The sequence below is a fragment of the Drosophila tropicalis genome, unplaced genomic scaffold (assembly GCF_018151085.1).
Source record: "Drosophila tropicalis isolate 14030-0801.00 unplaced genomic scaffold, ASM1815108v1 contig_845, whole genome shotgun sequence".
NCBI lineage: Eukaryota > Metazoa > Arthropoda > Insecta > Diptera > Drosophilidae > Drosophila > Drosophila tropicalis.
The window spans coordinates 3,527,252-3,547,077 of NW_027173338.1; the positions used below are offsets into that span (position 1 = coordinate 3,527,252).

At 34.8% G+C, this 19,826-nt stretch overlaps 1 protein-coding gene across 2 annotated transcripts in view; it reads right to left on the reverse strand.

Moving 5' to 3' along the window:
• The window catches only part of sick (sickie), a 203,063-nt gene that overhangs the window by 141,360 nt on the left and 41,877 nt on the right, over positions 1 to 19,826 (reverse strand). The gene's annotated exons all lie outside the window — the stretch shown is intronic.

Consider the following 19,826-nt stretch of genomic DNA (forward strand, 5'->3'; position numbering starts at 1 on the left):
ATCCACAAGCAGACAAACGAGCAAACATATGAACAAGCGCAAGGCAAACATTTTTTGTTTGGCAACAAATTAAAGTCGAAAGCCATTTGGTTGGCCCGAAAGAAGATGGTCTTAAGAGTTCTGGGTAGTCGTTAAGAAAATCTGTGCGACAAATTGCCAAAGGATTTCATTTAATAATATCTCCATGTCTATCTTACAGAGCTTGTGTGTGTTTGTGTGTGTAAATGGGTGACGTGTGCAATTTTTATAATTTAATTATTATGACAGAACTTTTGCCAAAGAAAATAAATGAAGGGTAAAGTGAATTAGTCAAACATTACGCTTACAAAACTAAAAAATCTGATCTTCAATCTGAACCCTATCTTTTTTTCAATTTTAATTCAAAAAGTTGTGTCCTTTAAACTTTTCCTTTGATTATAGAGCATTTGTTGACATGTGAACTCAATGCTTTATTTTACGACTAATGTTTGTCTTAAAGTAAATTTTGATATCTACTATGAGATGATATGTTCTAGCGAATAAACTTCACTCTACTCTCAATGAGATTTGTTTTCTGCATTATTAGGTTTTGCGTAGAGTTGTTCTGCTTTGCCACTTACCAGCCCTAACATATCGTTTGTCACATCCTTACACTGTTTTGTTCTTTTATTATATTCTTTTGCCCATTCCAAAAGCTAATCTAATGTCCTTCAATGCAAGCGACACATTTTATATACGCCTTGCTGGGTAATAAAAATAGCCTTGCATATTGTACTTTTGCTATCTGTTTGTCTATCTTTTCTCTGTCTGTCTGGACTACTGTCTCTCTTTCTCTCTATCTCTGACTGTTTCTCTGTCTGTCTGACTGTGCCTTCTGTTTAGCCATTTTCCATTTGTAGCCACAACCGAGTTACGAGCTCAAAGGGGAGACACACAAACAATGGACTTGGTCTTGGTCTTGGCCTAGGACTTTGAGCTGGCTTATGCAATTTTTTATTTTTCTCTTATTTTTTCTATTTTTGTTTTTTGTATTCTCTCTAGTTAGGCTCAGGATTTGGCATTGGCTTTGAAGACAATAAACTGAAAAACTTGTATCCCTAGGTTGTGGCGGGATTGAGGGTTGGAGGTAGGAGGTAAATGGCCAAATGTCATTGTCAGTAGAAAAAGTCGGGCTTACGTAGTTGCCACAAATATGTTGAACCCACAATAACCAGAATCTCTCTCTTTCTCTCTAACTCTCTCCCTCTTTTCTGGCATAAACTTCAGTGCAAACTTGCTCCCTCTTTTTCCCGTTGGGTCTCTGGTTTGTAACCAAAAACAACAGAGTTAAACGAGTCCTGCCGTGACAGGGACCATGGCATGTTAGTACAGCAACGCACATTGAGATACTTTGTTTAGTCAAATGTTGCCAAGAAGAGTGAAGTGGAGACACACACACGGACACTCACTCTCTCTCAAAAGTTTTCTTTGCTCTTTATATAAGTGAAATTTAGTTAGTTTCCTCTCTTTGGCACACTAATTAATTTACAGCTCTCAATAGTTTTTCTCTTTCTTTAAAACATTTTACACATTTAAATCTAAATCATACAAACCTTTGCATAGTCCCGGGTCAGGATGCCGTTGATATTATCGCAGGAGCCTTGATAGCTCACACAACGAGCCAACATTCTCAGAAAAGGTTGCCTGGGTTTCTTGTACGTCAAGATAAATTTTGTTTAACTTTTCACTTTACTTGCACACATCTTGGTTTTAGTTTGTTTATTTATTTAAACTCTTACGTTAAGCTTTCAGTTTTAAAGATATAAGAGCGATTTAGTATTTAAGAGACGTTAACACACATTTTGAAGTAAATTAAGTATTTAACACATTTTCATTGAAAAATATTTGAAATAAACAATTGGGAGAATCAACTCTAATCGTACAGATCTGTTTCCACTTTCGATTTCCCTCCCAGACTATATTGGGATATAAAACTGTTTTATGTTTAAAAACTATGAGAAAATAGTAAGCCTGCTGCAGTATTTAATTAACAATTAAGTACTTAATACAGCTAATGGAAATATAACTTAATAATAATACGGAAGCTGGTTTACCTAATAGCAAAAAATCAATCGTCTTTGATAAAGTTAATTATACGATTAAGAAATTATATATTCATATCCTGACACTCAATTCAAACTAATCAGGCTCAAACAGATTTTAGTTCGCCTCGACTCAAAGATACTCACATAAACTCACTTTCCATTTTTAAAGAAGCTTAAAGACTTTACAAAAGAAAGTGATAAACCACACAAAAACACACACACACACAAGCATATACAAAGTCAGCCAGACACACATCATCTGAGTTCTTTAACTGCCAGTAGATAATATTTACTGATGTTCGATTTAACATAAATTTCACCTCACATTGCCACCTGTCGATGCTGCCTCAGCCACAGTCGATGCCAAGCAAATTCCAATAAACTAAAGTACCCAAAAGTCGCGACATTTTGATAAAAAACAGATACGTATGTACATATATGCAAAGTAGAAACAAAGAAGAAGAGAAAAGTGCTAGCAACCCCCTTGGGCTAAATTTTTCGTTGCCATTTCTGACAGGCTATAAAATTTTTATCAGCATTACTTTTATTTTGACATTTCACTGACATTTCACAAGGAAAAAGTGCTTCGGGGTAAAAGTTCAACCTTCAGCCCTCCTCCCCACTGCCATACGAAAAACAGATAAGAGTCGGTCTGAATGTTGGGTGGTCTTTGTGTGGGCGTGGTTTTAGAATTTAACTTCCAAGTCTTTTTCATTTGGTAAATGGTTTCTCTTATTTGACCTTTTTTCGTCATCACAAAAATAGAAATGGAGAGTTGTGCTGTGTACTAGTTCAAATTGATTTCCAACTCGATTTGTCATTCACAACCCTTTCGGAAACTAAAAATTTATCAAGCTAAACAAACAAAATCTTTGAAATTGTTGCTGACACATTTCCTGGACGATACTGAAGGGTGTACAATTGGGTACAATTATGCAGAGAAGGCTTTCCTGAAAATAGGGTCACTGGTTTTGGCACAACCTGTTGTTGTTGTTGTTGATGGTGGTGGTGCTAAAGCACTTTCCATTTTCAATTAGTTTGCCCAAGTGGGCGTGTGATTTTCCACACCTTTGTGAAAAATGTCTGCCGTTGAAAAGGGTGAAGAACCCAAGCAGCAATGGCAGGCAGACTAACAGCTCTTAATGTTTTATTATTATTATTGCATACTTTTCGGGTGAAGTCGCTCGGTCCGCCGTCTTTTCTGGGCTTTCTGGCTCTTTCCGGACTCTGCTGATAAGCCGTAATGTGTTGGCGGTATTTCAATAAAACTTTATCATAATTGACATTTTAATGGTGCTTACACCAAAAAAAAAAAAAAAGGAGAAAAATAAAAACCAGAGAGTGCTGTAATTTTATATTTATGAGCCAGAAGAGGCTTAAAAAAAGTGTAGAGTGAAAGGGTCTAAGGATGGAGAGAAAGGTGCATAAAATGTGATAAGTGATTTGGGGTGATATTTAAAACGAACATGTTTCTTTATACCAAACTTACATACACATATATAAAATATTCCCTTTTTTGTTATTTTTAAAATTCTTCTCAAGTTCAATCAATAATCCCCAATCAAAATCCATGACAACCTGTTGGGCCTTTTTCGCTCTCCATCTCCATCCCGCAGAATTTTCTTTGATAATGGACTCCTCTTTACATTGGGGTGAAAGTCACCCTACGAAATATTTGCTGAAGCTCATCCTCACTCTAACCTCATTAAATTTGATTGTATTATCGACTTTTATCGCATTTGACCAAAAACTTTCACGCATCTTCTTCTCGTAGTTACTCAATTCAATTTGCCAAAGTCAATGGCACAAGCACAAAGACTTTCAAAGGACAACGATTGACATTTGAAAGTAAATGTCAAAACAATCTACAGGCACCTTTTTTTCATTCACTGTGATTTCATTAGAGTGGCTTAGGTGGGTGGGTGTGGCTGTAGATGTGTGTGTGAGTGGGTGACGGCTGATTGGCAACGTGTTGATGTGCCCAATCAACTGATATTTTTGTTGATAGAGACGAAAAGACGCCAAAGATGAATGTGTAAAGAAGTGAATTGATGACAGCTTTGTTCAACTGACCCCAAGACCCAAAATCGATTGAAGTTTTTTCTGCCTATACAAAAATGTGACATAATTTCCAATAATATAACACAGAATCGAAAGCTTCCCATAAAATAATCTTTAAATAGCATGTAAGCAATTTGGTAATGGCTTAAAGAACTTAATTTTCGATTTAATTGGCTTAAGGAGAACATAAAATGTTTTATATTTACACGTCATTTGGTGAATAGAGACGAGCAGGCTAAGAAAAATATTTATGACAATATTTGTGGGTCTATTTATACAAACAAACCCATACAAAACAAAAAGTATATGAAGCTTATTATGAAATTTGTTTTCTACAACTTATCTATTGGGTTGTGTATACGGAATCGTTAGCCTTAAGAAGCCTTAACTGAAACTTAATTTTATTTTTTGTTTTCATAACACAACTCACGATTGAAGCTGTAACTATCTATACTACAACTATAAAGAAAGAATATCTGACTATTAACAAAAGAATATCTAATTAAAAAAAAATGGAATATTTGGTAAAATAAAAAAAAAATGGTAAGTTTCTTGTTTGCCATTCAAAATCTGCGTTGCTGTACAATTTTTGACACATTTTCCCACCACAATTGTATCTCTATATCTTAATGGCCAATAAACAAGAGCCTTGTCCAAATGTGATCCAACACACGCACACATTACCACTTCACCCCTTTGCCTTCTCGGAAATAGCGTAGGTGTGTCAAGTGGATCAAAATAAAGTAAAATAGAAAAAAATTTTATAGGCAATTTGGTAGCCTACGCAAAGCTTTGTTTTTATATTTTCCTTCTCTTTTGTTGCTATTTTCCTACAATTCATTTAATTGATAACAATGAAAGCAAAAGACAACAAAAACTAGATCAACCGAATGTCCCCCTCCTTCGCCTTCAGGCAAAACAAATAAATAAATAATAAATAACAGAAGTTTGAGGGAAAAATGCTGAGACAACAACATCAACATCAACAACAACAACAAAACATTGAACTAAACTGTCACATAAATAAAATATATAAATATATTTGAGTTTTTGTGGTGCGAGTTCTATCTAGGCAGAAAATGCTAAAGAATGAAAAGTTTCCTTTTCCCTTCGAATGCCTAAGCATGGCAGTATGATGAGGAATGGTTGGCAGCAGGGTAAGAGGTGAAGTGAGGAGGTAAGGTAGGGAAACGGGCGCAGTTTGTCACATTTAATAATGACAACTCATCAAAAATGTATATGACCCACTTGCAAGAGCCTCCCTGCTCATCAACTAAAAAGATGCTAAAACAAAATAAAAACAAAAAATTCTGTAAAGTTATTTATGAACTCCGAAGCTGAAATACCCTTCATTGAAATTGTCTTAATAAAAATCTCTCCTATTTCGTTAAATTTACTTCGCAGAATCTGAAAATCTATTAAATAAAAATTGTAATTTATATTTTAAATTATTTGCTTCATCTACATTTTAACTGTTTCTCAATGCTTTCTTTTAAAAGTAACAAACATTTAATCAAAGTTTGATTGCTTTCTTTTTAAAGAGTATATAAAAAGATAAAAGTTTCTGGAAGCACACATAAAAATAACCAAAAATAAAAAACAAAATTTGACCCAACTTTTGCCTTGCCTTGTCAGTCAGACTCTGTCTGTGGGTGTTCGTGAGCACGTGTGTGTGTGTCAGAGAGAGTGTATAAGTGCTTTGCCAACTTTTATGGCAATTGGATAGTCCTTGGTGAATTGTTTAAATGTCCTCCTGGCCTCAGCTGAGGCTAAGTGGTCAAATTAGTGGTGAAGGAAAAAGCGAAAAAGTCGTATGAGAAAAAAAACTACATCTTTGCTTTCAAAGAAAATAATTTATATCATTTGCTTATCAAGAAATAAAAAGTTTTGTAATATTATTTAGACACTTCAATAAGTTTTAAGATTTTCGTATATTATTTAAAATGCTAAGACTTTGATAAACATCTAGTTGTTTTCATTACGTTAATACTTGACCTTATGTTTATACTTCTTCCTAATCAAAGAATTCTGAAGGCTGCCACTGATTAATATATTTTGGAATATATTATATATACATCAAGTCTGCTCATTTGTAAGAATAAAATAATACTTAAATGTATATAGCCATAACAATAAATTTGCAATTCAAAAGCTTTAGTAACATTAAGCAAATTACTAAACGCCTCACTTGTTTTACTAATTTTGCATAACATTTTGTGAGGACTATAAAAAAAAATCTATTGAACAATTTGTTGACCATTGACCAGAAGCCATAGAGAAGGGAAAACCATTGAAGTTGACCACAGAGTAACCGCATTACACACACAGGCGCAAAGTCAATGGACTTACGGTCAATTGGGCACAGCTGTTGCTATAATGTGTGTGAGTGTGTGTGTGTGCAAGTGTGTGTGAAGTGTATTGACAACCCTCAAACAATTATCAAATGACAGGCTCTTTTGTTTTTGTTTTTTGGGGCCTATTGAAGACAAATCGATAGAAGGACAAGCCAAAAATAGCTTGGCCTAAAAATGCTTTCAAATGCTTTAAGCACTTTTTCCACTTTTCTGACCCATAAACAACAAAAACAACAAAAAAACACGAAATATTTTTAATTATGTTTTCAATTAATTATGCGGCAAAAATAAAGAAACTTTTCGTTTTCTTTTTCTTCTTCTTTCCCATTTTTTTTTAACAGGGCAGCTCGCGTTAATTTAATTACCCCTAAAAGGCGGGTAAAGTTTCGTTTTTCGTTTCGGAGTTGTTGTCGAGCTGTTGCTTATTATTATGCCACACGGAATAGCAAAAGCCGTTAACAGCTGTTAACGTCATTTTGCGTGCTCGTGCTCGACTTTGCCCATGAGTCACCACCTGCAATTGACGCCAACCCCTTTATAGGGCTAGCAAATATTACGCATACGCCACCGTCTTGCAAATGAAAACCAAACAAGCTAAAGGTGAAACATCAGCAGCAGGAGCAAATGATGATGATTACAATGATGATGATTACGATGATGGGGTAGAAAAGGAAACAATCAAAGTTTTTGCCTATGGCAAGGTAGAAACAAAAAAATAACTGCCGGTCCCTTTTAACATCTTGTTTTTACGTTCAAATTTAAAGCAACAAAGCAAAAACGAACAAAAAATCGAAGCACACAATACGCGATAAAAGCCTTATAAAAAGAGGGCGCCTGGAGAAAACAAAAAAAAATATTAAGAAAAAAGGTTTACCTAATGGCTTCATTTTGGAGCTGTATGTATTTAAAAGGGTTTGTACATGAAACCAAAAATTGTTATTTATGAGTTGCTCACAAAATGTGAAAAATCATGAGTAATAATGAACATATCGGTAAAACTTCTGCCATCATAATGAAAATATATATATTTATTTTTGAAAAGAAAACTGTAAAGACCTTCAACAGCTATATTTAGATACCAATACTTTTAATGGAGTACAAAGGAAAGGATGAATATCCTGAATGAATTCGCAACGAGAACCCTAAATATCTTCTATCCTCGGTACTACAAAACGATTGTTTCAATTTAACCTCGAGAATACATAGAGGAAAGACCCATGTGATTTGGGGTACACGCTCCTTCTTTCAAATGAGTTCCATATTCCAGAAGTTTTATTACAAAACCGAGTCAACGTATCTCTAAATCTTTGGAAACGTTTAAAACTTGAAGGCCAACGCAAATCCAAGGAAAGGAATTTATTTCAAAATTTTATCCATACTCTAAGAATGCATCCAATATACTTTTCGAGTTTGTCTGGTAAATATAAATTGGGGATTCAGCCATCTTAATGTTTAATGGTTTACTCATGGAATAGTTCACACTTTCCTTTGAAAAACAATAAAACTACTTTTAATCCAAAATGTGCATTAAAATTACTTCTTCTTTGATATCGAACAATAACACAATTAACCAAGGAATTTAATCATTAAATTATAGTTTTAATTATCCTATTTGATTTGCCTCACTAAAGTTATTTCTTGGAAATGTTTTTATAGACCATTTGAATTGGAATTACATTTTGTTACTTTGCCCAAATTTATACTTCTTTTCAACGAAATGAGCGAAAGTTTTTAATATGTGAAGTATTTAGGTAATTTTGGTTTAAAATATATAAAAATGATTATGTTGCATTTTGAACTTTATAAAACGCTTCATTTTGTGATTTTTTTTTATATCACTTGATTAAATATCAATTGAATTTATATTTAATTAAATTCACAATACTCTAAAGAGATGTTTTAAATGATTTATTAGTGGTCCGCGTTGTCATTTAACTTCATATAAATCACATTTAATAATTTTAATTGTTTATGTTTTTCATGTGTTGACACAAGTTCCGGCCAATCGATTAGAGAGCATTTTCATTATTCATTTTCTGATTCTCACAATTTTTCATTTAATTTTCCCCCTTCTTTTTTTGGTTTTGTTGTGTGTGGTATTTACACTTAATTAACTGCATTTTCGAAGCACATAAATTCCACTTGATTAAACCATTCAAATGGTTTGCACTACTTTTCCGAGAATAGGAAAACTCCGATAATAAAGAACAAGAAAAAACAGCAGCAATTAATTCATTAAAAAGGCAATGCGCTTTTTAATAGAACGCAGCACGCAACGCACCGAAACGAAAATAAAGCAAAAGGCTTATTTGATAACGGATGGGGGGCACACGCTTTTCGCCTTTTCCTGCTTTCTTTAGTTTTTCCGTAAACGAAACGCGCACGATCTTTATCAGACTGAGACTAAAGAGCATCGAGAGCAGAGATGAGAACATCTTCTTCCAAATTTCCCCAATTCTACGCCGCCGGCTCCCTCCTTCAACAATTGGGGGGAAAAGAATCTATTTTTGGTAAAATGCCTAGCAACATTTTGTGTTTTGTGGCAGCAACATGTTGCAATGCCATGAGAATTCAATTACTCAAACCTGTGGAAAAACGAAAATATTTCAATTACAAAATAAACAATTAACAAGATTTTTGAAATGCAAAAAAGGGAGAAGAAGAAGAAGTCTATCAAATTGAAAAAGTCAAGACGAGAAGAATAAAGCATTAACATATTTAGTTGTAAATACAACGGAAAATGCTCTCCATTTGGGGTTGAGGGAAAACGTCTGCTGCTGCAACAACAATAAAACGCCAGGGGAAATACAATCTGACACGGCATTACGGAAAAGTTTTCAGTTACATGTACATACTATACATAGTTAAGGAACATAAGGAAGGGAGAAAGGGAAAGCAATGCAAATAAGTCAAGTAAAAATTAATTTACATTTTCCCAAAAAAAAGAGGAGAAAAAAAACTCTGACAGAAGAAAAAAATATTGACTTTGTCTCACAAGAAACCAAGCTTTTAAGGGGATGTTTTGACAGTAATTGTTAGAACAAAAGACCGTAAGAAAACATGAAATATTTTAAAACTGTCATAGACATTGGTAATACCCTAGTTCCACAACAGTTGATGGATTTTGAGTAAAATGTATTAGAGAAGGTAGAAGAAATAAATGATGTATTAAGACAATGGCTAGTGATGTGATTGCATCTCATTGACATTCAATACTCGTGACTCATTTGAAATGGTTTGTGCTTTAATCTATATTCTTGATAAGAACAATGTATAGTCACCTTTCTTAAAACTAATCCAGAACAATCGGAATAGACCCCAAATGGGCTATCCAAAGCTTAAAAGGGTACAGAGAAGAAAATTTAAGAAATCTGTTTTCAACAATTTCTTAAAGTTTATCCCTTTCTCTTTGCAAGTTTGACTTTGTTCTTTGCCCCGTTTTTTTCTTTCCTTTCAACTGTCAAGTCCGTGTAAAATTAGCAATGTAACCGTTAGAAAAAAGAAAAGGATACAAAGCAAACAAAAGTAAGTTGGTGGTCCATGCAACAAAACATGCAAACTCACAACTACCAGCAACTAAACAGTCATGGCAACAAAAATTAGGCACAACACGTTTGCATTTATTGCAACTTAAGGCAAACTGCAAAGTCATGACTGATGGCAAGAAAAACAGGAGCGTAGATCAAAGTAAACTAAATCTCAAGATATTTAAACATATTCTTGGAAGAATTATTTAAGCTTTTATATGTACATCTAAAGATTGATTAATAACATCGAATCTTCTTATTGTTTCTGTGTTATTTTGGGATTTATATGGTAAAAATTTATAATATAGAACTAAGGTTAGAGATAAGAGATTGTTAGAGATATAAGAGATTATAAGAAATTATCATACATTAGTTCCAAAATTTAATTATATCGGATTTACTAAAGCTTGCCAACTTCTAAGTAGATTGTATTCGCTTCCATTTTACATCATCAAAAACTTGCCACATTATGAGTTAAGTGAAATTCTATAACTGCATCAAAATCAAGACAAACAATAACTAACAAATTAATGAACTATGTCTGTATCTTTATTAAATATGTTTATTTGAATTTCCCAAACATTTTTGATTCCCACAATTTCTTTCCATGAAATGATAAACCAATGTTGTCATCAATTCAAATGGACTCCAATAAAGGAAACAATTGTCTGGGCCTCAGCATTCCTCTCTACCCTATCTCAATATTTTGATATGGGGAACGCCACTGAACGTAAGGCCAGACGATTCGATTGCACATATATCTAAATATATGCAGAATGTTTCACAACATTGAAACGTGGTGCAAAACCAAATTGTCCAGCATTTTATCTAGCGTCTCTTGAGTTGTTGTTTCTATTTTTTATGCACTTGCCACACGCTATTTTTATAAACAATTTTGCCAGGCAGTTTGTGACAACCAAACGAGGAGCACTACGACAACATCAACAGAGGCATGACACGACATTGAACCACAGGAGTAGGAACAGGAACAGCGACAGCAACAGCAGCGGGAGGACTTGACAATGATGACGATGACGCCAGGCAACGTCGACTAAGTGGCCTCTCAAGTGGATTGCGGCTGGTGGAGATGGGCAGGGAAGTGGGAGTTGACTTGTTAGTTTTGTTTTGCAAATTTTTAGTCAATACAACAACAAATTACGTGAATAGTGAATATGGTTCGTGCTGACATTGTCACTGCAAATGGTTGGGCATGGCTGATGAAGACTAATTGCGGTAAATGTACCATGAAAATAGCTCCATCTATACTTAAGAAACTCATGTTAGTATGAACAGAAGGTAACCCTTAGCTATGCTAATTGGCAAGGGAGTGTCACGGGAATCCTCTGACATCGGCCATTCATATTTGGTCTTATAAATGCTGGTTTAATACTGTAATAATCGCAGTCTACCAAGAAAATGTTGCCATAAGCATAAAAGTTATCGATTTTATATTTTAACCCAGCAGTAAGTTAGTTGTGTAAAATCGAATGCAAAAAACTTAATCCTAGGATTACAAATGTTTGTTAAACAGATTGTATTTTTCATTAAAGTCCACGCTAGTTCCTAAAACTCGACCATATAAATGACGTAGATAAGAAACCAACTTGTACTTGCTGATGAGAGCTATCTTTTGTTGTTGCTGCCCTGTATCTAAATACAAATTTTCAACCCTCACATATCTAAATTTTTTGACACTTGCCAGACATAAACAAAAATTGTGAGTTTTATGCATAATTAAGTAAACTACTCGTGTTAATTAACACTAAAGACAAACAAAAGAGTTCCCGCCAAGGAATTCTAAAGACTATTTATAAACAGGGAACACTTGAAATTGAAAATTTTCGAAAATAAACAAAAGGAGTGAAGTGGAGTGGCGATTGGACAAACATTCAGACTCCCAAATAATAATCGGGTTCAAGGTTTGACATTAAGACGAAATCATTTCGTGAAGAATTTTAGTTTTAGGCATTTTCAGTCAATGACTGGGTATTCCCCAGAGTTACTATTTATAAAACGAACAACATTCAAACAGAGGCCACACATGTGGCTGTTGCATCTTTTCACAAAATAAATTGCGTCAAGTTCAAACGCCGCCAAATGTCGAAGACAAAACTAGGGAAACTCACGCTTTGTGAACTAAAAATAAATTACAAAACAGCGACAAGTAGAAGAGGAAACTCTCTTACTATTTATCTTTGAGGCAGGAGAAAAAAAATGTCAACGTGCCTCATAATTAATTGCAAAAACAAAAACAAAAAAATAAAATGAAAAACAACATAAACTCCAGCTAGGGTGAAAAACTTCGTTAGCAGCTCGTGCGTGAGCCCCAACACTATACAGACACACAAAAAACGTGGAAAAACTTTGACTGATCACATGCGGAAGAAGAAGGGATGTGACTGGGAAACAGGCGAAATGAAAAAATGATGGCACATATCCCGGCAGACGGGGCCAACAGCTGAGACCACGGATTCATAATTTACAGTCTCTCATTAGGAGTTATAATTTTCTATGTAATTTGTCAAAGGAGCTGAAAGTTTGGACTAGGTGCAAATGAGAAATAATCAATTTTAAAAATTTAAGTAAAATTTATGATCCATGTGAGTAGAAGTTTTTAAAGAACTTTTCAAAAAAATATTAGAATAAAGTTATAAATTTTCAAATAAAATATAATCAAAAATGCAGATAGATAGAGGTGAAGTTGTTATCGATAATCTAGTAAATATATGAAAAATAACTATCAAGTCAATATTTACTTATGAATTCTTATCGATTTATTAGAGTTCATATCTTGTATCTAATTTTATTTTCGAAACAATAAGAAATTAACTTATTCTATTTAAACTTACGTATTGCCGAATATTTATTTTCAAATGAGATCGTAATTTCAGAAAGATTGATCCCACATAAGCTTGTTATTTAGTGTCAAAGAAAACTGAAAATTGATTGCGAAACTTTCAAGGGGAATGGCGCCATTCACAGGCCACCATCATAAATTATGTGTAAACCACAAATCACATATTATTACAGCATATTAAACCATATTCCAAGAACATTAATAAATTCCAGACGCCATCACGACAAGGTCTCTTGCAACTTTATGTTCCTGCAACATTGTTGCCAGAGTCTCACACTCCGGGACTCTACGTTGCATCGATGTGTTGACAGTTTGCCACGTTCTCCTGTTCTCGTGTGTTCTCAGTATTTTTAAACTTTTATGCATTTTATTTATAACATGTCACATAATTATGAGCCATGATGATGTCTGTCTGAGGCAGTCTGCAGTGAGCTTCATTATTTAAGCCTTTATGCGTGAGCATGCCAACTAAATATACAAGAGTATATATACCAACATACATATGTATGTGTATGTACCAACATGTGTACAACTTATATAGAGAGCAAATGTTTGCCAGCCTTTTTATGAGCCGCTAACTAGGGTAGGATGGCACCGAGACGGCTGCTGGCCACCATAGTGCGGTGGTTCTTTGTGTCCGTGTCTGGTCATAAAGTCAATTAAATGTGTATAAATTTAATGAGAATGCCCACGGAGCTTAATGAGCCGGTAACAGGAAGAGTTATTTATTTATCTCAGGTGGATCAACAGCGTTGAATAATTTTCATTGTTGGCACTCTTAATATTAAAGAGTAATATCAACAATATTTAATTAGCAACATATAACGACAGGGCCTAACCTTTTGCTATTTGACTCTCTATATTTCTAAATATTATTTTTTATGGCGTTTAAAATAAAGCTGGGTTTTCCTAAGCCCATATACTCTTGTATAAAATAAATGAAATTTACAGCCTAAAGCCCAATTCGATTAGCATTTGTTGGTTCTGGCAAAGATACTATCAAATTCTTTCCATTGGCATCAGCACTTATTCGTGTCTCCATTATCTGCACACTCCAGTGAGTCGCTTAGAAGGAAAAACCAAAATTCATATAATAATTATTCGTATTTTCAATAGACGAGCCTGGAATCCTGCTTATTCGCATCCCTGGTCCAATTGTGTTCTTTGTATGCCCACATTAAAGTTACTTTATTTAAGCTGCTTATTTATTGCCTAATCAACGTCCACTTACCAAAGTTCAAATACCTAGTTCAATGGCCAAAGTAGAATACAGTGAAAATCGGCTTACCTGTAATGGAAATAAATGAAGGATAAAGTTAAAGCATATTAGTTGGAGGGAGTGAAAATCTAATTAAAGACTATTTAAATATGGAAGATATAGAGCAGGCTAATTAGGATGAGAATGTCAGTGAAAAGAAGCAAAAGTCTCAAGCATATTGAGATTACATAATCAAAGAGAAAGGCGGCTCAAAAACAAATATAAACAGCAATTAGACCATAAGTTGGCAATGTTAGGCTAATTGACTACATAACCAAATGCGCGGCATTTGAATTTGAAATTCTCTTTTCGGCTTAAGAGAATTCTTTGAATTTTCCATAGACCACACACACAACACATACAGAGAGCTGGCCAAGAACTACAACGATTTTTGTTATTCTCCCATTTTGTCGAGGCTTCATTTTACGCTCCAAGTGTAGTTAATGCCTTTCGTTTTTCCTTTAGCTTTTTGCTTTTGCTTTTTTTCTTTTCTTGCCCTATTTGCGTTGAGAAAATTCTTTTGGCAAAATAAGAAAGGACAAAAAAAATAAGAAAAAATGGAAAGGATACTCTGTGACCAGCAGCTGGCAGCCAGTTTAGATAGAAAATGGGATGAGAGAGCAAACCATGTCACACAGCTTCCTGTCTAATACTCTAATATCCGTTTTACTCGTTATCCTTTTCGGTTTTATTGTTGTTGGTCCGTCTTCTCGTGTTGGATTTGACATGTGTAAGTGGCTGTCAAGCGCTTTAGAATGATATTTTTTCCTGTTCTCCGTTGTTGAAGCTCGGCACCTTTTCTGCCTCCCTATGTCTCGTCATTGTTGTCCTTTTCTTTTTCATTGAGACAAGGGGGGGATCAAAGAGGAAAGTGGAATGGAAAAAGGACCTTCCGCTGTTGATTTTATTTACATTTCTAGCATTTTTAACCTGCCCTAGGAACAGGAACCTGCCGCCAGGAACTTATGCTAATATGTATATGCCGGAGGTCAGGCTGCAAGAAACAGAAATATTTGTTTGCATTGCCTGCTTTTAGGAGCTCGCAAAAATCCTCTCCTCACGAGTGTGGGATAGCAGAAATTGTTAAATCCATTCTTGGGTCGTAATAAACAGACAACAAATTGTGTTCCCAAACATTTTGGGGTAAGTTGCTTGACAAACTTAAATTACTTAATTTTTCGAAATCCTTGGGATGCCAGGAACTCTCTTTAAAAATGTTAACATTATCAACCTATTTTCTGGAGAAATGGATATAAACGTTTAGGTTCAGCAAAAATTTCAGACATTTCTGATTTCATAATGATTAGAATAACAAATGTATGGCTGCATATTGCCAATAAGTTAATCTTATTTTGCCAAACTGATAAGTGCTTTATTATATATGTAGTATTGGATTGTAACTTTCTTTCAAATAGTACAAAAAATGCATTTTGGTGACGAGAGCCGAAAACCTGGTTCTATTAAACACCTAACGAGGGAAACTCATCGTCCACAAGAGTTTTTACTGTACCAGGGATTTTCATTCATACAACATCGATGCTGGCTAAATGCAGATTAAGTCCTTTGGAAAAATCTCTTATGCTTAACTATTAGGAGAAAGTGAAACCTTTTTGATAAGCAATTTTGGAAACCATTTAAAATCATATTTCATAAGCTGATTTTCCGGCAAAAATTGTAGATTGTTTCTGCAGGGTGACCGAAAGATTGAGACTGAGAGGGGCCGTTTCATAAACAAAAGTTTCTCATTAAAACGAAACTTTTGTTGCATTTCTAAACTTCCTTAGGTCTTCGGGACACACTCTCACACACACACAAATATACATACATACATATGTCTGATGTCTGAGTTTCCCAGCGGACTTTGGCGAGTGGCCTTAAACTGATAATTGGATTTAATTTTTGAATAGCCTGAAGAGTCTACACAGGGTAGAGACTGAAGCTTTTATAAAACTCGGTTGGACCCCAAGCAAAACCCATTAAAATTTCAGTGTCTTTTTCGGCTTTTGGCCACATGTTCTATCGTTCCAATGCTGCAAAGGAGTCACACCTAACCCACAAGGCTCTTTTTTGGCCGCTCTCTCTCTCTCATCTTTGTTGTTTTTGGCAGTTTTCCTTTTTGGGGAAAATTTTTTGACATGTGCTTGCCTTATAACAATGCAGATTATGTTTGTGGGGGGGCCACACGATTCCCTCGAGTGTCGCATAAATATTCATTTTCTTGACTTTAACGTTGTCGAAAGGGTGACTTCATTCGACTCCATTCTACTTTACTCTTTCTGTGTGTGTGTGTGTTGTGTGTGTGTGTGTTGACTGCATCAAATGCGTGTTATATAATCCCCTTACGGCTGCCAGGGGCTAATTTTTAATTTTTATGGTTCACATGCTTCCCTCCTAGCTCATAAAATGAATAATTGCCACTTTTTGGCTCCAGTAGCTTTTCTCTCTCTTTTTTTCTCTTTTTTTGAACTCTAATAAAGCGGGACTCCACGCCAGACGACCAGGACGGTGACGCTGCCCTTCAACAAAATTGAGATTAATTTTATTATAATGTTTCCCGACGACTTCTACCCCCACCCCTTTGTTCTCACTCTCTTTGGCAGGTTTTTCCTTTTGCTGGCATTAAATTAATTTGGCCAACATAAAGGGGCCAGCGCAATTTTTGTTTGACCAGAGTGGATACTTGATTACATTGACTGGATTGAAGTGGATATATGTATACAAGCACATACAATTATATTAGCCCCCATAGAATGGATAAAAGGTCATGTGTGTGTGTATATGATGTGGTTTTTGTACGAAATGAGAGGTTTTACATATTTGATTTAGTCCTTGAGCTACTCGGGGTAAGTGGAGGCGGAAGAACAAAGCTCAATCGTGGCTTAAAGTGACATCATATGGGAAACTAATTGCTAAGGATTAACGCTTTGACAAAGGTTCGTCCAAAGAAGATGAGGAGAATGGCTTTGAGGATTTACTGGAACGAGTTCTCATATATGGAAGAATAATTTAACATGGGTTTGGATTACCTATATAATCTATAACGCAAAAAAGAGAAGAGTAGTAAGGATATCCCTGTAGACATTAAAATAAACTTTAATGAAATCTATATTAATTATATGATAAGTAGAACCAGATGGCCAAAGACGCTTAAAGTTATACCAATTTGTCGAATATTTTGATTAAAAAAATATTCAATCCATTAAGAAAACTCAAAATTTAGGATTTATCTGTTCTTTTGGTATCAGCACAAGCCAAAAGAGTAACACCACCTTTCAATTTAAAAAGTGATTTAGGGTTTGCTTTTTGTTTTTTCTTCTTATGTAAATATCGAAAAATCAAAAGTAATACATTTTTTTTCAATTGTTACTTTTGACATTCTCATCTCCCATTTTCGATTTCTCAATTGAATACAGGACACCCACCACACACAAACACACAAATTTCCATTTGCCATATACAAACGTATTTGTATTATACTTATATAAGGTATAGGACATAAATCCAGACACTCCAAAACAATCATACGCCTGAGTCAACAATGACATGGCTAGCTGGAAACAACCAAAACAGAGACAGAGGCAGGATCAAGCATGGAGTATAAAGGGCGGCATGGAGCACGGCATTTCGGGGTGGAGTTTTTGTGCATAAATCACTTTCACTTGTTTACACAAAATAGGCGCAGAGTAGTCACAGAGAGTTGTTCCCAGAGCCAGTAGTCTCTCAGTCCAGTCGACAGTTGCTGAGCCCAGCGAAATTTTCAAAAAATTCTTTATTTTTGGTGGTATACTCTGGCATAAGAGTCAACGTATTGTGGTCAAAAGTTGGCTAAAAGCGGGATTTGGTGGAAATATAAGGATTGCTTCTCTTAGCTCGCTTAAAATCGTCCTTCCTGGTAAATGGTTTTGTAGTGACACTGAAGTTTGCATTTAGTTTTTGCCCTTTTGAGGCCAATAAAACGATTTTGTATTCATTAACATTTAGTAAGAGTATTTCAAATTTGGTATGGTTAAAATTGCTATAGAGTATTGGGATTTTTTTTTAGTGCAAGGACAAAGGCTATACCCAGGACCCATTTCCTCGTCTCACCCACACATTCGCCTTCACAAATATTGAACAACAGTTAAACAAACAGTGTACTGGGGTCACGTTTCAGGGCTTAAGCCTATAAAATGAGACAGAGATACAGAAGAGTGAGACACAAAATTGCCAAGCTGAACAAAAAATATTCCAAACTTGTATAAACAATTTAAGCGATACACAAGCACTCGAATGTACATTATATTTTTGTTTTTGTTCTTTTCCTCTCTGTTTATTATTTTTTCTGCCACAAAATGTAAAATTAATATGCTACCCCATTTCATCAACTCCAACATAACATTCCATTGCCTCCCCCTTAAGCCCAGTTCCTTTTTTTTTTGTCCACGTAGTCAATTGGCATGTTTTAATACATTTTTGTCCCTGCATATTTTTGGACAAGAAGTTTATAAGCCGCTTTTCCCTTCGCATACAAACACAGCAACAACAACAGCAACACATACACACAAAGGGAAACACACGCGGACTAAATAAATAATTAACTAGAAACTTATCCCTGCTGCCAATTAAGTTGATGGTCTAATAACACATTTGCCTCAATTAAATCAACAATAGGGGGAAAAATCACATGGCAACCAACTGAAATAAGCGACTGGCGGATACCCTAAGCTTTTTATGAACGAAATCTTTAGATCACAGTGCCTATTTCCCAATGACCTTTTGCCCTGTTGCCTACAGGGTATTCAAACGAGAAACTTTTCGGGCCCACAAAGAAAAAAAGCAAAAGAAAAACAAAAACAACAAACACGTAAAAGTTTTTTTTTTTTGTTGTGAAAACTTTTGCCTGCTATTAGCAAGAACAACATGAGTGTCGGCGATGTGGGTGTAATGAAAGAGAGAGATGGATGAAGGATGCCCCCTGCGTCCTGTCAAATTATCTAGGGAAATTATTTTTTAACACGCACCAAAAACAAATCAAATAGACACTAAAAGGACACATTTTCATCAAAAGATATTCACAGAATTTCGCTAAGAGGAAGATGAGTCCCAAACGAAGTGGGATGAAAATTTTATGAAAATTGAATAATTGGCCAAATGGAAGGACAATGAAGAGAATATCTTTTGTTTTGTTTATCAATCAATCAAATTTTAATTAACATTTTCATCGTTTTCTACACATTTCAAGTTGAGAGCTAAACTACTTAACTTCATCAAAGGAATGCTAACTATGGGAAATTAAATGGCATTTAATGTACTTGAATACATTTTCATTAATATCTTCATAAAGATTTTGATTGTTGAACTTAAGACTTAAAGTTTAGTTATTAAAAATTACCACACTTGAATTTGAATTAAAGTAAACTCAAGGTTTCTCTAGATAAACTTTCCGTTGCTTATCTGTAGAAATAAACTGAAAACTTAAATACACAGCAATTTAACCAAAAGTTAACTTAACCACAGCTTAGCTTTAGGGGGCGTTAAAAATTACCCATTATTTACACAATCAACTTGTCCTTGCTGATTGTTAATTAACCCAGAACTTTCTTAAACAAGCAAAAATATTTGCACTACAATTTGGCCAACCTCTTCAATTTTTGGCACCTGGGGGCTACTTAGGCTTTAACTTTGCCACCAAGCCGAAGTTTGCGTTTACTTTGACCACAAATCAAA